The sequence below is a fragment of the Phyllostomus hastatus genome, unplaced genomic scaffold, assembly GCF_019186645.2.
Source record: "Phyllostomus hastatus isolate PE091 unplaced genomic scaffold, TTU_PhHast_1.1 phas_contig_86, whole genome shotgun sequence".
Classification (NCBI taxonomy): domain Eukaryota; kingdom Metazoa; phylum Chordata; class Mammalia; order Chiroptera; family Phyllostomidae; genus Phyllostomus; species Phyllostomus hastatus.
This window is the reverse complement of record NW_025333977.1, coordinates 35,898,517-35,919,936: the sequence shown is the minus strand read 5'-3', so window position 1 is coordinate 35,919,936 and position 21,420 is coordinate 35,898,517. Positions and strand designations below refer to the sequence as shown.

The 21,420-nt window shown below is 42.6% G+C and overlaps 1 protein-coding gene across 5 annotated transcripts in view; it reads right to left on the bottom strand.

Moving 5' to 3' along the window:
* Positions 1-6,556, bottom strand: part of LOC123826937 (LIM domain containing preferred translocation partner in lipoma) — a 634,789-nt gene extending 628,233 nt beyond the window's left edge. For 3 of the 5 annotated variants that reach the window (XM_045851156.1, XM_045851152.1, XM_045851157.1), the window contains exon 1: positions 6,426-6,556. The gene's annotated coding sequence lies outside the window, so the exon portion shown is untranslated. Of the gene's footprint in view, positions 1-2,773; positions 2,879-6,252; positions 6,372-6,425 lie in introns of those variants that run through there. The other 2 variants (XM_045851154.1, XM_045851153.1) reach the window with 2 other exon arrangements.
* Between the last annotated feature and the right edge of the window lie 14,864 nt (positions 6,557-21,420).

The window sequence follows — 21,420 nt, the reverse complement described above, 5'->3', positions numbered from 1 at the left end:
TGGCAGTAAAAAAAAATCCACAAACCACATTTAAACTCAAACTCAACCATTTTAATCACTTTGTTTTCAAAGTGCAAAGCACCAAGTTCAAACTTAGTAATAAGGATCTCTAAGTTAGTATCTCCTCCCAAATTCTTCTAAGCAAAGCCCTGAGGCAGGGGGCAAGTAGAGAAGAGGTTGAGCTAGATGCAATCACACACATGTGGACTAGCAGGGCACAAGGAGTCCGGATTGGCTTCATGGAACAAAACAGGTTTGGGCTTTGAACTTGAAGGATCATAGGTTTACAGCAGGCAGAGACAGTGGACAGGCCAGGAACTGCAGGCAGAGAGCACAGCATAGGCAAAGGCACGGATAAAAAAACAGAGGAATGTTCAAAGACAACAGAATGACCTGTGTGACAGAAGAGTCAAAGAGCAGTTTCAATGCCGACTACTCACAGAATAGCCAGCTGGACCCTGACGGTAGGACTGCCCAATGCCTTCTGTGGCAGCTACGGCGTAAGTTATTCTCCGTGGAGTCCTGTGCCCACAGGCCCCAGCTTCTGGACCACTAAAGAGAGTCCCTTCCGCCAACACTGTCATCTGTAGTTGCAGTGAACTTAATCCCTTTCTTCATCCAGAGTGCCTACCATGTGCCAGGCCCTCCTCTGGGCACTAGGAACATGACCATTAACAAAGGTATCCTTGTGATCCTCCTGAAGCTTATTTTAAAGTGGAGGGGATACAAAGACAAACAAACATATGGGGGGGGCCCAAAAAAACAGAATTATCTTCTGGAGGGCAAGCCCCTTGTAGTACAGACTTCCCCTGCTAGGTGAGGGTTCTAGGAACCCATCCATATCAGTGTAGCAGCTGGCATTGTTGTGAGAGGCTGCGTTCAACTTCAGTGAATTTTTTTAATATTCTTTCAACGCATTTGCCCACTTCATGATGGGTGGTAATTTACCAGTGCACCTGTCCACACCACGCTGAGTGCTCAGAAGTTTCTGACCAAAAACAGTATGACCCCCACACCCCACCTCTCTATTTACCCAATCTCTCCTGGGGTGATTTTTTTTCTTTTTCTTTTTTTTTTTTTGTTTCCCCACATGAAAAAAAGTCCTCAAAGGGAAAAGTTTTGCCACTATAGAGCAGGGAAACAAAAACATGGCCAATGCTCTAAAAAGCATCAAAATCAATGAGTTCAAAACTGTTTTGAGCAGGGAAAAAGTCTCGATAGGTGCATTGCATCAAACACTGAGTACTTTAAGGGGACTGACATTTACACATGTTAGAATAAATACACAATTTTTTATAAGTAAATTCCAGGGTTTTCTGGGTCCTCTGTCATTTAGGGTGGTCAAGTGGTGATTTGTGCTTATACTGTTTCAGTTCATTCATTTCATAAAAAGTTTCTAAACATCTTCAGGGGCACCACAGATGATAGGGATTCAAAGAGGAAAAAACCAAGGTCTTATTTACTTTGCTGGATGCCATTCCTGAGGTGTCTCCCAAGAAAATGCCTGCATCAGTGAGTCATCAAAATGCAAATGACCCACCTGAGGCAGGTAGGCCACAGGAAGCTCTTGTGTCCTGAGACTGTACACCTTCACTCACGGAAGGAGTCTGCATGTCCATGGAGGGCAAGATCCAATAACAGCTATTTGGTTCAACTCCAGAGGTCATCTAGCATTTTCACAGGAACCATATTGCAAGTGCAATGACTAAGGTCAAGGCCTTCCATCAAATCCTTACCACCTAAGTACTAGGGAGGTCGTGCACAACATGGTGCCTGCAGTTAACACTCTTCTATGACACATATGAAAGTCAGAGTAAATCCCTAATTCTCATTACAGAGAAAATTTTGTTCTTTTTTGCTTTTTATTTATTCTGTATATGAGACAACGAATGTTCACTAAACTTACGGTGGTAATCATTTCACAATATATGTAAATCAAACCATTCTGCTGTACCTTAGACTTATACAGTAATGTATGTAAATTACATCTCAATAAAACTGGGAGGAAATCCTCATCACTACAGAGGACGGGAAAGAGGTAATATGGGGGGTGGGGAGAGTACAGATGGTTTGCCAGAGAGGCTCCAGCTTCTCCATTTAGGTTTGGGGAGAGAAAACACCCACAGGGTTGAGGGGATGGTAGTACCTTGAGAGAGGGAATGGTGTGGAGCTGAGGAGACTGCTCACCCACATGAACCCTCAGTCACGCTCCTGCCAGGCCCAATGAACGTGCATGGAATTAAATGCCAAGGAGGGACACTGATATCAGTGTTGGTTTGAACGTTTCATTCCGTGGGCATGTAAGAGAGTGGCGACAATGCCATCGACCAGGCGAAGGTTGGAAACTGGGCCGTGTCACTTAGTAGAGTGGTAAAATATTTAACCAAATGCATCATCTCATCTAAAAATTAAACCGATAATCACAAAACCAACTCTAATAAATCAGAATGAGAATTACGTAAGCACGTGTCAAGCACTCAAAAATTTTTCAAAGCTATATTATTATTACTATTATGATTAAGAAAGAACACTAGGAATATTAACATGTTCTAGCCTCAATTCTGTGGCTCAGCTGCTTCTAAGCATGAATCCCATTAACCCTCTAGCCACCCACTCACCCTATTTGTGGAAAGTCAGAAGAGATGAAGTCCTCAAGGATACAGCTGTCTCCTTTTTGTGACCTGCAATAGGGACGCACTGGCCATTTCTGCCAAGCCTCTAGGCAACCTAGAGCCGGGACCCACAACATACTCCCATTCCATTTCATACACACCTTCAAGCTTCAAGCCCTGGATTTCCAGCCAGACAAATAGGAACTTCCTGCATACAGCACGATTTTACCTCCCCTTCCTCACCTCGGTTTCTTCCAGCAAGGCACAGCTTTCCAAGCCCTGTTCCAGGAAAAGTCCCCACCCACCAATGCACACAGAGAGCTAAGACTCCTAATTACCTGCCAAGGTCAAAGTCTCAGGTTCATTCAACCAATTACTTAAGTGTGTTACTATGCTTCCTGCATTACTATCCAAATACCTATTCCCAGAGATGGTTTCAGAGCTCCTGCCCAGGCTTGTTCTGTGAATCTCTAGAGAGCCATTTAATGGCCCCTATAGCCTATAAGATAAATTTAAATCTACTTAGCAAAAAATAAAAGTCCTCCCCTTTCTTCAATTCCCACAGCACCTTTCATGCTACCCATTCCAAACACAGCTTCAAGAATAAACGTTCAAATGTTCCCTGTCTCCATTTGCCTCACTGATTGACTCTTGCTTGTCCTTCTTCCACTTGGGCAACTCCTACTTAGCCCAAAGAGTCTCTTCCAACACCCCTCCCTCTGCGCTGGCCTCCCTGAAATCAACCCTGCTCAGGGCAGAGCAGCCAAAACACACCCGGAGAACAGCGTGCGCACACACAGATTAGCACTCCTCAAGGAAAGGGACCCTGTCCTCATGTTTGTACTCCCAAGGCCAGCCAGCCCTTGGTTCACAGTAGGTGGGCTCCAGAACTTATGTGCTTCCTACACTGCTCTTCTTTCTGTGCAAAAATAGCCATGTGTTCCATCCTCTGGATTTACCCTATCACCTGGCATCTTCAATACCCCTGTCCATTTTCCATTAAATGCAGCAAAGTTCTGGGCTAAGGGGGCTTCCCAGTCCCTGTGAGGTACTGCACCCTTGGCCAAAAACCCACCATCATTCCAGCATCTTAAACCGTAGTTCTGAAACCAAATCCTACCGGACTCTTTCCTGGTTCCCCATTAATCCATGCCAAGTTCCAGACCAGGATAAAGTCACATATTAACACCAACAGTCAAAGTTCTGGGTTGTAATTTTGAGCACATTTCTAATTAGCCGAGTGACCTTGGGCAAGAGTTACAATGGAGATGAAAGTATCACGAGGCCCAATTCTCAGGGGATTTTTGAGATTCAAATGGAAAATATGATGAGAAAGTGTTTTCTAAAGTGCAAAGCATTGTATATTCACACAGGGTATGATTAACAAATTTCATCAAATCTAAACCATTGACTGTAAGATGTACCATCATCAACTTAGAATGAAAAATTGCTCAACTATGACACATCTGTGATTATAAGACAGCCCAATTTCAGTGATATTAAATCTGAAACAGTGTGTCTTAGAACTGATGAAATGAACTTATTTGTCTCCAAAATATAGGAGCATACTGTAAAATCTTCGTATTTGCCAATGGCGCATAATAGGTAGTCATACATGTCAAGTAAATGAGTGAACACCCAATGATATTATTTATACACCAAATTATTGCCTCTCTCACTAGAAATGAGCAGAAGGCTTCCCCTCTCAATCATGCCCCAGTCTGCCCCACACACTCAGATGAAGACTTTAAGTCATACACAAACTCCCAAGCCTGGCATTTTTAAGACTCTTCATAATCAAGCCTCTTTTCCCACCAACCATTGGCTGAAACTGTCTCCCTCTCCCAGACCAATGACCTCTCCACCAGAATGCCACCTCAGGGGTCTCTTATCAGTCCTAGCCACATTAACCAGCTCAGCTTCTCCTGCCTTGGCCCATCCCTGAAGCCAGCTCTAGGCTAGCCAGGTGCTTACAGGGAGCATGACCCTGGGGAACTGCCTGACCCAAAGGTCCCAGGTCTGGAAGACCACAGACAGCTAGTCCCAACTACTTATCTCCCATCTAGAGTCTACATTCCAGAAGGTAAAGGCCTGGGGTTGGAGTTGAGGGACTGTTTTGCAAAGATTAAATGCAAGACACACACTCATCCTTTTAATAGTCCCCAATGCTGGCAAGAATGCTGGAGAAGAAATGCTGGTCAAGGGGTAGAGTGAACCCTATTGGAAATTCTGGCCCCCTACCATCCACCAGTATTCACTGTAGCACCCACCTTCTCTGGCCTTTGTTTTTGTTTCCCTGTACGTTAGAGTGAGGGAGTGCAAGGATTGGGGGGGGAGGGCGGGGGTAGTTAGTTGCTTCCCTTCCTCCCACTTAAAGGTTTTGTTAAAAAGCACAAGATCCGGGAAAGGTAAGCCATTAAGTCACTAACACCTTAGTGAGAATAAGTTTTATTGGGAGGCAGGCGATTTAGAAAAGTGGGTGGAGGTGGAAAGAGAAAACTAATTAGGGGAAAAAATAAGTCCAATATTAGGAAAGTAACTCAGAGATGACCCTTAATTCTTGCATTGTGTGTTGAGGGCTGAGTGGATCCCTGGGAAGGGCAGGGAAGCCAGAAAGATCTTTCTGGTCCCCCTAGCACCAAAAAGTTGCAAAGACACTGCTCTGTCTGTGTACCTAGGGACATTCCACTGATTATCTCATCTCATATACGCCCTCCCTCCAACCCCATGCTCCCAACACAGGAACACTTAGTTTCATCTCCAGTCTCCACATTTTATTTAGTATTCTCTGGTCTATAGCTCCACCCCACCCCAACCGCTCTCACCCCCGCACAGATGGCTTCCCTCAATGTCCCTGGCTGGCTTTAGAAAACTCCCATCCTTCAAAAGGCCCTGATCAAGTGCGGACCCTGCCCCCATCTCTGTGTCCTGTCCTGAGACCAGGAAATCAAACTCCTTTTCCTGATCCCATTAAAACGTTATCCATTCCTTTTCCTCAGCACCCAGCACTTTCTATCTTGGGTCAGGTTTGGCTCCTCGGTGGTCTGAGCGCTCCCTGAGGGCAGGAACTAGGCCTTACCTGCCTGTCTGAACCAACAACCCAGCACAGGGCCTGGCACACAGTGGGAGCTGGAGAAATACTTGGAGAAAGGAAATTAGAAATCGGGAGCCATTTATTTTAATTGCAGCTAGACTGACTTCCAGGGAAGCCTTCCTTCTCTCTGGACCTCAGTTGTCCCAACTGTAAAATGGGGGTTTTGGATGACTGGGTTCCTAGGCCCCTTCCACAGTGACAACTAGGATTCCGCGAAAGCTCTAGGCAGCTGGGCGTGGCCCCGCCCCCTGAGGGACCCAGAAAAGCCCAGTTAGGGGGCACGCAGAGAAGGGCTCCAACCCCGCCCAGCCCTCGGTCTGGGCTTCCCGAAAAACTCGGGGTCTCCCTTCCAAGGCGTGCACCCTGTGATTGCGCCGCGGCCGGCACTTCCGCACCGCGGGCCGTTCGGCCCGGGCAGAGCGCGCACTCCACACCCTGCGCTCGCGCTCCTGCAACCCCAGAGGCGCTCGCGCCGGGGAGGCTGGGGGTTACCGAAGCACCCGCGGGCGGAGGGTGGGGGGAAGGAAGGAGGATTTGCAACAATACCTCTGGGAGGAGGCAGCCGGGGCAGCGGCGGCAGCGGCAGCGGCTGGAGGCGGAGGCAAAAGCGTAGGAGGAGGTACCCGGGCACTCCCCCTCCCATTGTCCCCAGCCCTGGACAGGCCCGGCCCCGCGCCCCGCACTGTGCCCCGTGCCCCGGGCGTGCAACCAGCCCTTACCTTGCAGCACCCGGCTGTCCCCCTGCTCGCTAAAGCTACTTATCCCGGGAAAGCTCGCGAGGGGCCCGGGAGCGAACCCACAGACAAAAAGTGAAACTTCGGCAAGGCTGGAGCGGCAGCTGGTTGGTGCCTTTCCCCCTCCTTCCTCCCCACCGTCCCCACCCCCTCCCCTTGGTCTCCCGTGCGGTGCCCTGAGAGCTGGAGGCTGACGTCAGGGGCCTGAATTCCTGACTTTGCCTGCACGCATTTGTCCATGTAAGGTATGGGAAGGCGGGTGCCCGTGGAGCCGCCGCGCAGTGCTCGCCTGGTGGGGGAGGGGGCGCCTGCCGCGGGCAGTGGCTTTGCCAAAAGGTGGGCGCACAGCGGACATTTTATTTCCTGGGGAGAAGAGAAGGGGACGCAGGGATGCAAGGAGCTTTCAAAGGAGGAAGAGAAAGAAGGAGGTGTGGAGGTTTTGCCTGCCCTGGAGGAAGAGGAAGGAGGCGTAGGAGGAGGAAGCGGTTGAGTCCAGGAGCTGTTTAAGAAATGGGAGAACCTGCATCTGCTCTTAAAGGCGCCAAGTTAGTCCTCTATATCTGAGCTCCAGAAATACTGTCCTGAAAACAACTCGCTCCTGAGCCTCTCTCTGTATTCCCAAGAGGACACAAAACGTACTGGATGTCGGAGCTGGCAAAGACCAACTTCCCATCCGCCCACTTCACATAGCAGAAAAGTGAAGGTCTCGGAAGAGAGTTGACTTGTACAGGGTCGCACACGACACAATCCGGGCATTGGACCTGGGTGCTCAGATTCCCAATCCGAGTTCCCCTGGCCAGTAAGGGCCCTGTCTCCCTCCTTCCAGGGCAGTGAACCAGGTTAGATGTCAGCGGGCCAAGGCCACAAAGACCACCCAGTGAAGAGAGTCAGTTCCTGGAAGGTCTGACTGATAACCCTGAATAGCAAGCAGACTCCTCGATTGCTTGAGGGTTACTTCCTCTAACCTGTCCCCAAATAAAGGAACCCCTGGAATTTAACGTTTATTTCACAGCAGGGTCCTGAAGCCCAGAAACCTTACACTGTGCTTATATTTGCAAAAAGAAATCAGCAAACTGGGTGAACTGGTTTGAATAAAGGCAAGCCCATTCTTGGAAAGTTAGAGTTGGATTTTTTTCCTCTGCCATTTGTAAATGTGAGCAACCATGAAAACCATCACTGTTTACTATGTCGAGGCAATATAATGTGCAGCAGCCATTGCCTGGAAGGCGTTCCAGGGGTGGGGACTTTGTTTCTTCATGTTTCTATTCCACTGATACCTACAATAATAATCCCTCACTTCAGCACATCATCAAAGCCCTTCCTCAGTGTTAGACTGGACAAAATATAGTCCCTCTTTTGCATCTGAGAATTCGCATTTGAGAAAAAAGGCAAAGTGACTCGCCCAACACAAAAGCATGTGAACTCACTTCCAACACACCCAAGTCACCTGACTAATCCCATGAAGTTTCCACCCAACCAGGAAGCCCTGACCTCCAACAGGACTCATGGTATTTTGCTATGTATAATGCACACCCACATTTTTGGCCCAAACTATCAGGAAAACAACATTTTTTAATTCTTAATTCAATTTTTATTTATATATAAAACCGATTATCATATTCCAGGGTATTATTTTGTATACTGAGATCCTTATTGCTTTCTAGAGTTACACTTCTAACACATAACCTTAAGTAAAAGAATTAAAAACATTTGTATAGATACAGAATTACTACTACCCATGTATAATGTGCATCCTCACTTTACACTCAAAACATTTGGGCAAAAAAAGTGCGTAATACATGGCAAAAAAATGGTAATTCCCATTCATGAATGTTGAGAGTACACTGTGAGTTGCCTATTCGTGAAACTTCCAAAGCCTAGTTCTTCTGGGATTTGGTGGGATATTTTGACCAATAATTAAATAAATAAATGTAGAAACATACATTATTGTACTTAACATTTATTTAATAACTTCCTTATATGAGGTCTTTAAATTTCTGTGTTCAAATTGCTTACTCCCTCTTCCTTTCAAATTCTCATTTACACATAGAAAAATATGAAGAAAGTAGCAGAGAAATACAATCAAGAGTACCAATTCCATGCAATAATGAAATATTTTTCTCTTTCCAACTAACAGTTTAAAATAGGAAAAAAAATGAACTCATAAAAGAGATTTTTGTTGTGGGGCTTTAAAAAGATCAGATCCTATTCCAATACAATTCATTTACTCTACCTTCAACATTTCAGCAAACCCATATTCTGAGGGCTACTGTTTAATATAAAAAACACCTGATATCACACAAAGTAAGAATGGATTCACCCAATCCTCATCAGATATAAAAGGAGTTGACCAGCATTTCTTTTCCTTTCTCCCATTAACCCACTCATAAAGAATAATGGGGTTCTAATGAGGATTAATAAGATTTAATAAGGTATAATTAGAATCATTCATTTCCTCCATCATATGTATTATAAGAGCGCTGTGTTGGATTCAGAAATACTACTATTTATGTTGAAACTGTTATATGGCTGTGTTGGGGAAGATCACTGTGTTTCTCCTCCTAAAATATTTATGAATTGTTCAGGTTAGCATAAGCATTATATAAAGTTAATCACAAAAGATGATTTCCACTCATGGGGCACTCACCAGGAGTATAAGAGGTAAAGTAAATTGGATGCTTGGCAAACTGCATGCAGTGTTGTCATCAGTGCAAACTCAAATCAAAGGCCTCATTGTCATTTGCTGGTCTGGTTTCTTTTGTATTCTCACTTTTCTCAACATCCTTATTAAAACCCGCTGTGTGCAGGGGGTTGGGAAAGAGGAGAAGGGTGTATAAATTTGCAGACTCGGTGCTAAAGAAATATGGATTTATAAATTTAGAGACTAAAAGAAGCACAGAATTTCAGGCAGGGCAGAGGTGGTGTGATCCAAGGATTGCACCCTGGCGGCCTACAGAAGCATTCCAGTTGGTCCAGTTATGGCACCCAGAACTTGGAGGAAGACCTGGCTATAGTCCTGCCATTTCCTTGTATCCAGTATGGTCCCCTGCCCAGAGGCCTTTGTATCTCTCATGTCAGCCTTTCCTTTGTGCTTATGATATGCCAAGCTATATTCTAATGATTCCTCATATACTTTTCATTGGACCCTCACAAAGCCCTTCTGAGGATGGCATTATCATTTCCTCTATTTTGCCCATGAGTAAAGTAAAGCCCAGACAGGTTAAGTAGCTTGCTCTTAAGACAGCCAGTACAGGGGTAAGCTGACATTCCCCCTGAACCCAGGCAGCCTGGCACTTGGCTCTCTCACTGCTGAGTGACCACCTGGTCTCAGTTGGAATACTCCCATGTGCAGAACTCATAACATCCAAACAGCCGACCAAGAGGAAGAATTATGAAGAGGCCACCAGAGAAATAGTAAGGACAGGAGGGGCATAGAAGATAAACACCAACCTGATGTTGCCTTTCCACAGCCTCACACCCATCAAGCCAAACTCTTTATTGTGGTTTGCACAGCTTTTCAGACATTTCTGCTGGTCCTTCACATGCACTCATCCTCCAGCCAATTGAAGTTCTAGTGGTTTCCCAAACACATGTCACCTGTTCATGCTTATTTGCCTTTACACAGGTTCTTTCTTCCAGGAACTCTCTTCCTTCCCCTTCCACCTAGCAACTCTTACCTAATCTCTTCAGACTCCCCTTAAATATTGCCTCCTTTGCAGGGACTTCTAGCCCTTACCACCACCTCCAGTGGACACATTACCCCTACAGAGTGCTCCTGTTCCTCTTCTCACCTTAATCCATATGACTCTAAATAGTGCCATTGGCCATCTTGTCTTTTTCTGCTACTGAACTGAGAATCTAATTCATCTCTGAGTTCTAAACACATTGAGTGTTTGCCTTTGTCATTGTAAGTATTCAACTGTTTCCCCTTCTCTTTCTTTTTCTTCTTCTTCCTCCTCTTCCTTCTCCTCCTCCTACTCCTCCTCTTTCTTCTTCAATTCTACCACTACTTCTCCTCCTTCTTTGCATTAAAGGCAGAGGAAGATGCACAAGATATAGAGCCTGGGTATTTAAATAAAATCACATAACTTCTTTAAGAGATGAGGCCTGGATGTAAGAAGACCAGTGGGAAGAGAGAAGAAGAATCAGAGGAGCCCAACCATTTGGAATTAGAACCAGGACTGGTATGAGGAGGCAAAGCAGAGGAAGTTTTGTAATCTTTTCCTTCCCCTAAAGCTGCTGTGTGACTGCATGGCAAGTCACCTCCTCTCTGGTCTCAGTTTCTTTATCCATACAATTAGGTTTTCAGATCTGATGTTCTCCAACATTCTTCCAGCTCTTCGATTTGGTGCTACTTTCAACCCATTGACCAACTTCATCTTCCCAAATGTTAGCATGCCACATTGTGCTGTATTCTAGGCCTTCTCACATTTATATTTTAGGAATTAAGGATATAATTCTGCTTTATGAGTAAATATGGAGTTAAAGCACTGATTGTTTTCAGCTTTAATTAAATTATTTTAAAAAATACCCAAGGTCATTTTTCCAGGAAGAACTAAACGCAAGTGGCAGTTCTAATATTTGATATACCCAGCTCTATAGCTGAACTTATTTCTCTTCCCAAGACTATTATACTAGCATGTGATGCAAACATGACCTTTTGTAAGCATCAGCCTTTTGTAAAGAAATGAGAACTTGATATGGTAAACAGTAGTGGTAGACTTTCAGTAAATGCCTCATTAAAGATAAGCAGTTTACAAAAGGTTTGTTTACTCTCTGTTCTGTACACCTCATTGTACCATGGGAAAAAGAATGATCTCAATGTATACAAGACAATACATCTTCACAGTTCCCAAATGAATATGTTCTCCCTTTTTTGAGTATTAAGTTTTTTTCTTGAGGGGAAAATGGTGTCACTTTATTGGTTTAGAGAACTCAAGCCAATGTGAACAGATGATGACTTGTACATACTTTGGGGGTTCTGCACAATTTTACACAGTTTTCAAACCCAGTTTTCAGCCAGTGGCTCTAGAGTAAATCACTCTTTGCATTTTGCCACATCACAGAATCTGACTATCTGAATGTATTTAGGCCTATCCCAACTCAGCCACCTGTACAAATCTGCTGAGTTTTGACCTCAGGTAAGCCCAGAACACGAAACAGCCAATGAACTTTCAGAGTTCAGGAAGTCCGGTCCAACTGGGGGCCAATCTTCAGTACAAGAAATGTCGATGGACGGAGCTTTAACCTTTCTTGGGTTCACAAGAAATGAAAAGTTTCATGGCCTGGCTTGTGTAGCTCAGTGGATTGAATGCTGGCCTGCAAACCAAAGGATCGCTGGTTCCATTCCCAGTCAGATCACATGCCTGGGTTGCAGGCCAGGTCCCCAGTAGGGTGCATGTGAAAGGCAACCACACAGTCATGTTTCTCTCCCTCTCTTCCTCCTTCCCTTCCCTTCTGTCTAAAAATAAATAAGTAAAATCTTAAAAGAAAAAAGTTTCAGAGAAGCTCAAACAGAAGAGGAAACCATTTTATAGCACATTTTTATTCTAATGACAAGTATTTACGATGCACCTATTAACTGTATTAAAGCTTGGAATACAGTGTTGAGAAAAGTAGACCCAGTGCCTATCCTACCTGCTAACACAAAGATAGTACAGTTGACATTTGAACAACACAGGGGTTAGGGGTGCTGACTCTTGCATGGTAGGAAACCCATGTATGACTTTTGACTGCCCACAAACTTTACAAATAGCCTGCTGGAACCATTACCAATAACATAAAGAGTCAATTAACACATAGGTTGTTTGTTGTATGCATTATATACTATATTGTTACAAAAAGTAAGCTAGAGGAAAAATGTTATTAAAGAAAATTATAAGGAAGAGAAAATATTTTAACAGTACTATACCAACTTATTGAAAACAATTCCTGTATAAGTGGACCCACACAGCTCAAACCCATGTTGTTTAAGGTTCAACTGTACAATACGTTCTTAAAAAGAAACAACAGACCCAAAATGGAGTCACCTGTGGTAAGCCTCACTGATACTCAATTCCTAACTTAATTTCAGTTTCAGTCTCTCTCAGGAGTGGAATTTTAAACCACTCAGTCTGAAATTTCCTGATCCACTTTAGTGAGGTAATCTGCCTATCAGGACCTCCTGTCTTCCCTTAAGAGAAGGTGGCCTTGTCTGAAATAGCCCACTCCTTTAACCTCCTTGTCCGCACCTTCCTTCTGCCCAGAATAACCTTCCATTTTTGTATTGTACTTTGGAGCTCCCGTCTGCTTAGTAGATGGGATGCTGCCTGATTCATGAATTGTTTAATAAAGCCAATTAGATCTTTATATTTACTTGCTTAAATTTTTGTTTTTTAACAGTATCAGACTAACTCCAAGGGAAAGAGTTGGTGAGATTGCTTGACTGAGGCCTCCCAAGGGACCCCAGGCTAGACTAGACCGACTGCTTCAGCTGCCAGGCTCCTTTGACATGGATGGAGCAGGCCCTGATGAGCCTGGAGACACAGTCTGAGGCCTGACAGGCAAACACAAATTTGGAACTCAGTTGTCTTCACACAACAGCAGCAGGTGGTAAAGGATGGTAAGCAAGGGATCCATGTCTGCCTGGGTCATGGTGGCCTCCCTGGCTCCTCTGGAAGCTGTTCAGAGTTGTGTGGCTGCTGAAGAAGATCTGCTGGTTCTTGGTGGTCTCGGCGCCTCGGGATAGGCTTTAGGAAGTGCTTTGCCTCACTTCTGGCTGCAATGCACAGCCTCATCCCCTCCTGGAGAGTGACAGCAGACATCAGGAAAAGGAAAGCATCTCTGCCCAACTGTCAGGAATTGATTAGATTTACACAGGTGGAGCAAATGTAGGTTTACAGTTGTGCACACATGAAACACAGAGGTTATTTTTGTATTATTATTTATTATTATATTCTTTTCCATACAGACAACTGTAATACTACTTTTGCCCCACCCTGTATTTCCAACTATAGTTTTAGGCTCATAAAAAATGTCCATGATATGTATTTTGAATTTAATTAAAATATAATTTATATGCCATAAAATTTATTGATTTTAAACATCTATGTGATTTTTCATAAATTTATAAAATTGTATAGCCATCACAGCATTCTGATATTAGAAATATTCCATGATCCCCAAAAGAAACTTTATGTCCTTTTACATTTAGTCATTCCCCATTCCTAGCTGCAGCTCCAAGAAACTACTGATTAACTTCTGTCTCTATGATCTGCATATTCTGGACATTTGATATAAAAGGAATCCTACCATGTATAAACTTTTATATCTGGCTTCCTTCACTTCACATAATGTCTTCAGGGTTCATCCATGCTACAGGATGTATTAATATTTTACTCTTTTTGTGGCCAAATAATATTCCATTGTATGGATATACCATTTTCTGTTTATCCATTCATCAGTTAATGGGTATTTGATTATTTCAACTTTGGGGCTAGACAATTTATGGTAGGATATATTTTTAAATATTTAATGAGATTTTTACCTCTATTTTTAACCTGTGGCCCTTTACTCACCCCGTTAGCTTAAGACATTCTACATGAATGCATTCTCAAAGAAAGGACAAGGTAGATGTCAAATTGGTTTGGAGAGACTTGGTTTCTCCTACTTGACCGATTAAATTTAATATTAATTGGAAGCTCCCCATTATGGACAATTTTCAAATCTTCTTGCTCTCGAGTTGTGGATTGAAATTAGTATCCTCTGTAGGTTATCCAGCCTTTATGTGAGAGCCCTTACAGTCAACGTGACTCTGAATTAAACATGCCCCAGTCCTCCATTCTCCACACCTTCCTGTTTCCTCCAGCTTCCCGATCACAACTCATTCTTGACTTCTCTCTCTCCCCAACTCCTCTCTCCAATCAGTAGGCAAGTCTGGACAATATTGCCCTAAATGTTCTTTCCAATTGTCCCCTCTGAGACTAAGGTCTCATTAAAGTGCAGTGCCATCATTTTGTGCATTTAACCTTCACAAATTCAGAATGAGCGCAGGGAACAGAGAGGTGACCATGTAAATGCTGCCAGCATTCCTCTTCGCCAGGGCCTTCATGAGTAGGACATGGCAGGTGTGAGCCTGCTGTCCCTCGGTGGGTCTCCCAATCTCTGCCCACTGTCTACAGTGTGCTCTCTCACCTCACTGATTCTGTCATTTAAAGATACCCATTTTCTTTATTTGGCATGGCCCCCAGTTAAAAGATAGCTGCTTCTCCTGGTGCTCAAGCAATAAACATCAATTAGTCCCAAGCTGGAGGAAAAATGGGTTGTGCTGGGCTCCCACATGACACCTTCCTAGGTATTTTTCAAAGATAATTTCAAGTGAAAATGTCACTATATGCTTTAATTTTATTCACTAACACTAACATTAGATGGGGCTCCACTGGTCACCAGGAAAACTCAAATGCAATTCAAACACACAATATTAGCAACAATTCTACAAAAAAAAAACAACCACACCTTGAATAAAAATAGATATACATGGAGAACAGCAGGTCAGCAGTTCATTTGAACCTTACAGAGTCCCCATGTCAGGCACATGGTATTATCTCATCTGTCAAGCTGACTTATGCAGCACCACACAACCTTAATATCTCACCTAAAATTCTGATCCCTTTTAGTTCCCGATCCCCCATGTGGATGCAGCTGTGTAACTTGATGCTCAGACACATGCAGGGCATAGAGAAGCCTCTGGCTAAATATTTAGCTTCCTTTGAGCAGGCTAGTTTATTATAAGCTTTCTCTGTGTCTATGACACATGATGTAACAGACAGTCAAGGAAAGAACCAGAACCCTTCAGTATATCCTGAGCAGAAATAAAAGCAGTGAGAATGACTTTGGTGGCATTTGCAAATTCCAAGTAGGACAGGTCACACTTCTTTAGGTCCCCAATACAATGTACAGATAAAGTACAGGGGAGGATGCTTAGGCTAAGAGTCAAGAGATTTGGGGCCTCATACTGACTCTGCCAATAAAGGAATGATCCTGAGCGAGTCCTTTCCTCTGCCAGGGCCTCAGTCATTCAGTCATTCTTCCAGTAGATGTGGAATCACTGTCCCACATTCCTCTGTATCTTTATGGTATGGACCTAATAAAATGATGAGCATGAAGCACATTGCAAACTGTAAACACTATGGAACTATTGTTATTGGAGTTTATAATTCTAACACTGCCTTTCCTATCTCCTCTCAACCTTTCCAACACAGCTGTCAAATTTAGCCTCCAGTGTTCTCTCATTGTCTATTTGGCCCTTAATTTGTCAATACTGATAATAGTGGAAGTACTAAACTACAAACTGACATAAATGTAATATATTTTGAGGCTCTATTTGCCCAAATAGAGAGTGGATAAGAGGACCTTTGACGATTATGCTCTTAAGTAGTTGGTTACTCAACTGATGTCTAAATTTTTTAAGTGTTTTTCTTTAAAGAAAAAAAAAGTGGATGCTGCATTGGGATGATGGCTAAATTTTCAATCTAATTCTTTAAATCACATGATTTTGTCATTTTATTCCTACCTCTGATTACAATTAAAGGATTATGCTTGATCACCATGGCAGGGGTAGGAAGAAGAAGCAGATTTGATTTCATTGCCTTCTATTTTATAGTGACTAATTATTATAATACAAAAATCATCTAAATGGTAATGTCTCTCATTCCATGTGCTCCACTTAATCAAAAGGCAAGTAGCATTCACTGGGGTAAAAAACAACAAGGATCACAACTTCTGGGCAGTTTTGCTGTCCCTGTCACCAATTCGCTGCTTACTGTTTGACTATGAGATGATAATCCTTCATGCTCAGTGTGTCCTGCTAGAAAGTGGGTGTAATGACAGAAACTCTCCCTGACTCACCACCTCCTATCTTAAAGTCTACAAGGCAACCATTAATGGTCTGGCAGAGGGGTGTTGTTAGAGAAATAGCGTGCTTGTATGTTCCACTTGTCCAGGACGATCCTAACTTATGCCTGTTGTCTCAAGGTAATTATTAATAGTACTACTTTGTACTAGCAAAAGTAGCCCAATTTGGACAATTGATTTTTTCTGTTTGCTGTATAGCACAGGACATTTTCAAATAAACATTTCTTGAGTACTTACTAATGTGGAAGCATCTGAGCATGACATTTACTCAAAATAGTCATGTAACAAAGTCAAATAATATGATTATAAATACACGAAGTTGAAACTTGTAGTTTAAGGTGCTATTCATGTTCAGAATTGGGGAGAAATTACATTTAACTATTTTTGTATTCTTTGATAAATATTTTCAAGCAACTACTACAAGGCAGGCACTTGACTAAATATTAGGGATACAACAGAGAAAAAGACATAGCTAAAGGGGTAGTTAGAGGCTAGTTGGGGTTATAGTCAAGAAAGAGTATAGGAGGAGCACATAAATCTTGGGGAAGAGAAGGATGAGGAAGATTTGCCAAGAGAAACAATAGGTAAGATGAGATCTGAGAGCAGAGTAGACATTAGTTAGGTGAAGAAATGTAGAGCAAGGAGGGGTGCTCCAGGAAAAGGATCCAGCACAAGCAAAGACTGAGAATTGTGAGATCATGGTAGGATCAGGGAATTAAAAATAGTTCATTATGGCTTGAGAACAGAACGTGGGAAGAATAAGAAAAGATGAGCTTATAAGGGAAGAGGCGATAGAACTTGCAAAATTTGGACCAAGTGGGGAAGGAACATAATTCAGAGAAAAGAACAGGGAAACGCATAAGGATGTAGCAGAGCAATAGGCCATCTATCCTAGACATTGATGACTTTATCCAAAGTCCATACAGGAATTTTGAGCAAGGGATGGCTGCTCAGAACTGTGCTCAGGATGGTTGCTCTAAGCAGTAGAACTGGGAGTGTGCAAGTTCACTTCCTGTCTCTGGTCCCTCCGAGCCTGCCCCTTAGCCTGTGGGTCAGCCTGCATATGTGCACAAGTATGTACCTTTAGAAATCACTGAATCCCATTCTCTAATTTAATATGTGAAGGAAACAGCCTCTGGGCAAGGTTTGTACCTTACAGAGTACTGCATAGCTATCAGTTTTCCCATCAGACCTCAATTTCTACTTTCTCAGAGCTAGGAAATCCTGACCCCAACCAACAGACCTGCACAGAATGAAAGCCTGAAGACACCAGAAATTTAGGCCAAAAATGAAGTATGACATCCAGCTCTCCTCTGGGAAAGGGTTTGGCCAGGACCCAGGAAGACAGAGTAGAATCAAGGGTCTACCATAAAGAATAGCAGATGACCACTCATTTGAAAAATGGTATGTAGACATTAAGACCACAAGGCAGCTATTTAAAATCTACTGGTTGTATCATACAGCCTTCTTAGCTGTAAAAAGTAAATTAGACTCTGACCATGTAAACCAAAGATTAAGTTTATTGAACAGATGTTGAGGAGCTTCTAAAGTCTTTCAGATTAAAGAACAGTTTCCAAAACTATACAACCAGGAACAAAGCTTTCTAATCTGTCTTGTGGTGACACTGCCAATGCTAGCAGTGGCCTGTACCACTAGCATCCCCAACACTAAGGACTGGCTTCAGAACTGCCACCATGCTGCCTCTGGGAACCAGCACTGGCCAGTCTGCTCAGCTTCCTTGAACCACCCGTATAGTCAATGCCTGGAGCAAATGTGTCAAACTGACAGAGCCTACTGTCATATGTCTTAATGGTAAGGGAACATGAGAGACTGAGTCTCTGTCACTTTCAGCTTTTATATGAAAGACAAGCTTTGCTTCATAACATGGGAGATTCTCCAAACACAGGAAGGAAGAAGGAGGGGATTCAGATGCTGAGATGCAACAGGAATGACAAATGTTCAGGACACCACAAAGTGAGGGAAATGAGAACATTGTCCTAGAAAGACAAAGGAAGAACAACCTTCTGGCTGTGATTCATCTGAGGAAACAGAAGAAAAAGGTAAAGAAGCTCCTGGCATTCTCTAAAAGTTTCAGGGCAATACCTTTTGAACCAAGAACATAAGTCATAAAGAGAGAGTCCAATATGAAAAGGCAACAGAATAACTACATAGGAAATAGGAAAAGAGGAAAAATATTTTAGGAAACTTAAAAAGTGCAGTAGTAGAATTAATATCCACATTGCGGGGCAAGAACTGAAAGCAGAAGTGACTTGGAAAAAATCTAGTCTATGATATAGAGGATGAACTTTAATCTCTTCTAGATTGCAGAGAAAAGCCTAAAGAGATTAACATAAAAAGTGAAAATTATCTATATAAGACAGGGATCAGAGATCCAACCTGAGAATTATTGAAGATCCTTAGGGAAAAAGTAGAACCTCAGGTAGAAACGATCATTGGTGAGAGACCATGAGTAAGGGCACAATTAGAGGAAATTTTCCTGAGCTACAAATGGTTTACCTGAGCATTTCAACCAAAAGGTCCATTGCATTTAAGGCAAAGTCAGAAACAAGAGATTCATACTTAGACAAATCAGGGAGTAATTTTTGAAGCTCAGGAGCAAAACACAGCAACACATGAAAGAAGAGTTTACCTAGTAAGGAATAAAAATCACATTGGCCTCAGTTTTTTTCAGCCACAAAAAAATGACACAAGTAAATAAAACAATATTTACATAGATATGTGGGAGAAGGGTTTTGACCAAGTGAATTTATTTTACTTGTGTGAAAGCAACAAGAAGACATCTGAGGTATGAAAAAGAAAATATTTAGACCTTGCTTCTCAAAGTGTGTTCTGTGGAACAGCAGCATCTTCTTCAACTAGTGGTTTGTTACAAATGTAGAATCTCCAGCCCACCCTCGACCTACTAATCAGAATCCGTACTTTATCCAAATTCCCAGATAATTCCTGCGCATGTTTTCATCTGAAAAACACTGATTTAACACATGCTCTACAGACCAAAAACAGAATCAATGTAAGAACTAAGGAAAGTGGAGTGGTGGCTTGAATGATTGACAAACTGCTCAGTGAACTGTCCACAGAGCCCCGGGCTCCCGGGAGGTCCCTGGGGAGCGTGGTCAGTGTCACCAGGACTGATCAGGTGGGCCATGCCTCTGGGAGAACACGGAGGGCACTGCAGCGTCTTGATCAAAGTTTTCCTTTTACTCCTTTCACTGTGGCTTTTTTCTCTTATGAGACTGACCCTATACTTGACCATGAGAAATTTCTTTTGAATGACTGATTCCTCACGTGAGGCTTCACATTACTGAGATAACTAATTAAGTGTGATTAGAACAATTAAAAAGATCAAAACAGCTATGTCTGTTAACAATATTGGAAGAGCAGTTCATGACGTTATAAAATTTATTCCTTTTTAAGTCTTCATATTAAGTTTTCTTGAATGAGCTGATAAGCATAGATTTATAAAAATAAACTTAAACAAAATATTTTCTCTCATCATGAAGATATTCAAACTGGAAAGCAAATCATGATTCGTATGTGATATTTTCCCTATGCCTTCCTCTCCAGCATTACCCCTTACTGTTCCCCTGCCTACACTCTGTGTTCTAACAAACCGACCTCCTGCTTTTATACCTTCAGGTCTTTGCTTACTAAAACATCCACCTCTCCCAGCCTACCAGGAATCTCTGTGGGTATAGGCTCAACAGTCCTTCAAAACCAGATCAGGAGATACTTGCTCCACCAAGACTTCCCTGAGAAACCATTGGTATTCTAAACCTCTTTCAACTCTCTAGATATCCCTTTGAGTTTTTAACACACTTTATATCTCCTATCATTATATTGTTAGTAGTAATAGTAGTAGCAGTAGCAGTAATATTCTAATGCCTTGATTAGTGTGAGCATCAATAGGTGATTGTTAAGTAAATGATTAATAATTTGCCCCAAGAGTTGAAGCAGATGCAAGAGGTTGTGGAAACATCATGCCATTTCTTCTCTGATCTTTTACCGGCTTTTTAGCATTGCCTTGAATTTGGTTAACAGAGTAACCCAGTTTAACTATCAATAGCTTTTTAGGCTTGACAAATAAAAAATGCTCATGTGTGAATTTTTTTTTAAACATCGAAAGAGCATGTTGTATCTTTCTTTATTTAGAATAACTTACTATCTTACTGTGGGCCACTTGCTTCCTGGGCTCCAGGGAAAATGTTTGCTCTAAAGCAGAAGAAATGAATTGGGTTGAGAGATCTCTAAAGCCCCTTCCAAATCTAGCTTTCTATAATCCTAATATGATTGGGACTTAGGGACTTTAGTTGCTGTGCCCTAAAATATCATAATGCCAAAATATCATAAATATTAATAATGCTTAGTATTTACCCAATGCTCAATGTGATGTGTTCATTTTAAAAAAAAATTTTTTTCTTTATTTTTAGAGAGAGGGGAAGGGAGAGAGCAAGGGAAGGAGAAAAGTATCAGTGTGTGGTTGCCTCTCATGTGCCCCCTACTGGGGACCTGGCCCACAACACAGGCATGTGCCCTGACTGGGAATTGAACCAGCAACCCTTTGGTTTGTAGGCTGATGCACAATCCACTGAGCCACATCAGCCAAAGCAATGATGCATTCTTAATTCTCACATTATCTAGTCTCTGCTGCAGTATTATTGTTTTATTATTGGTTAGTATTTATTGTTTTATTGTATTATTATTATTGTGCAGTATTATTGCTGAAGTATTATTGTTTCTAGAGGAACCTAAAGCCAAAGGCTTCCCCCTGAGGGTTCGCTTTCTCAAGTGGAGGCATGCCTTCTGCAAGCTGTCCCCAGTTAACCTTTCCCCTAGCTACCAGTGCCTGGGCCCCGTGACTCGGCAATGCAGCCTCTGAAGGAGCCTGTCGTCATGACAATCAACAATGACATTTTTCGCACACCAGTTCTAAGTTAGGCAAGCACCATTGCCTAATGTGGTGCCTAAATGTGCACCATGTACACAGTTATACCTCATAAACTGGGGATAATATGTAACATGTAGTCTACCATAACCCAAAAAACTGACATTTATCTTCAATTTTGTATTC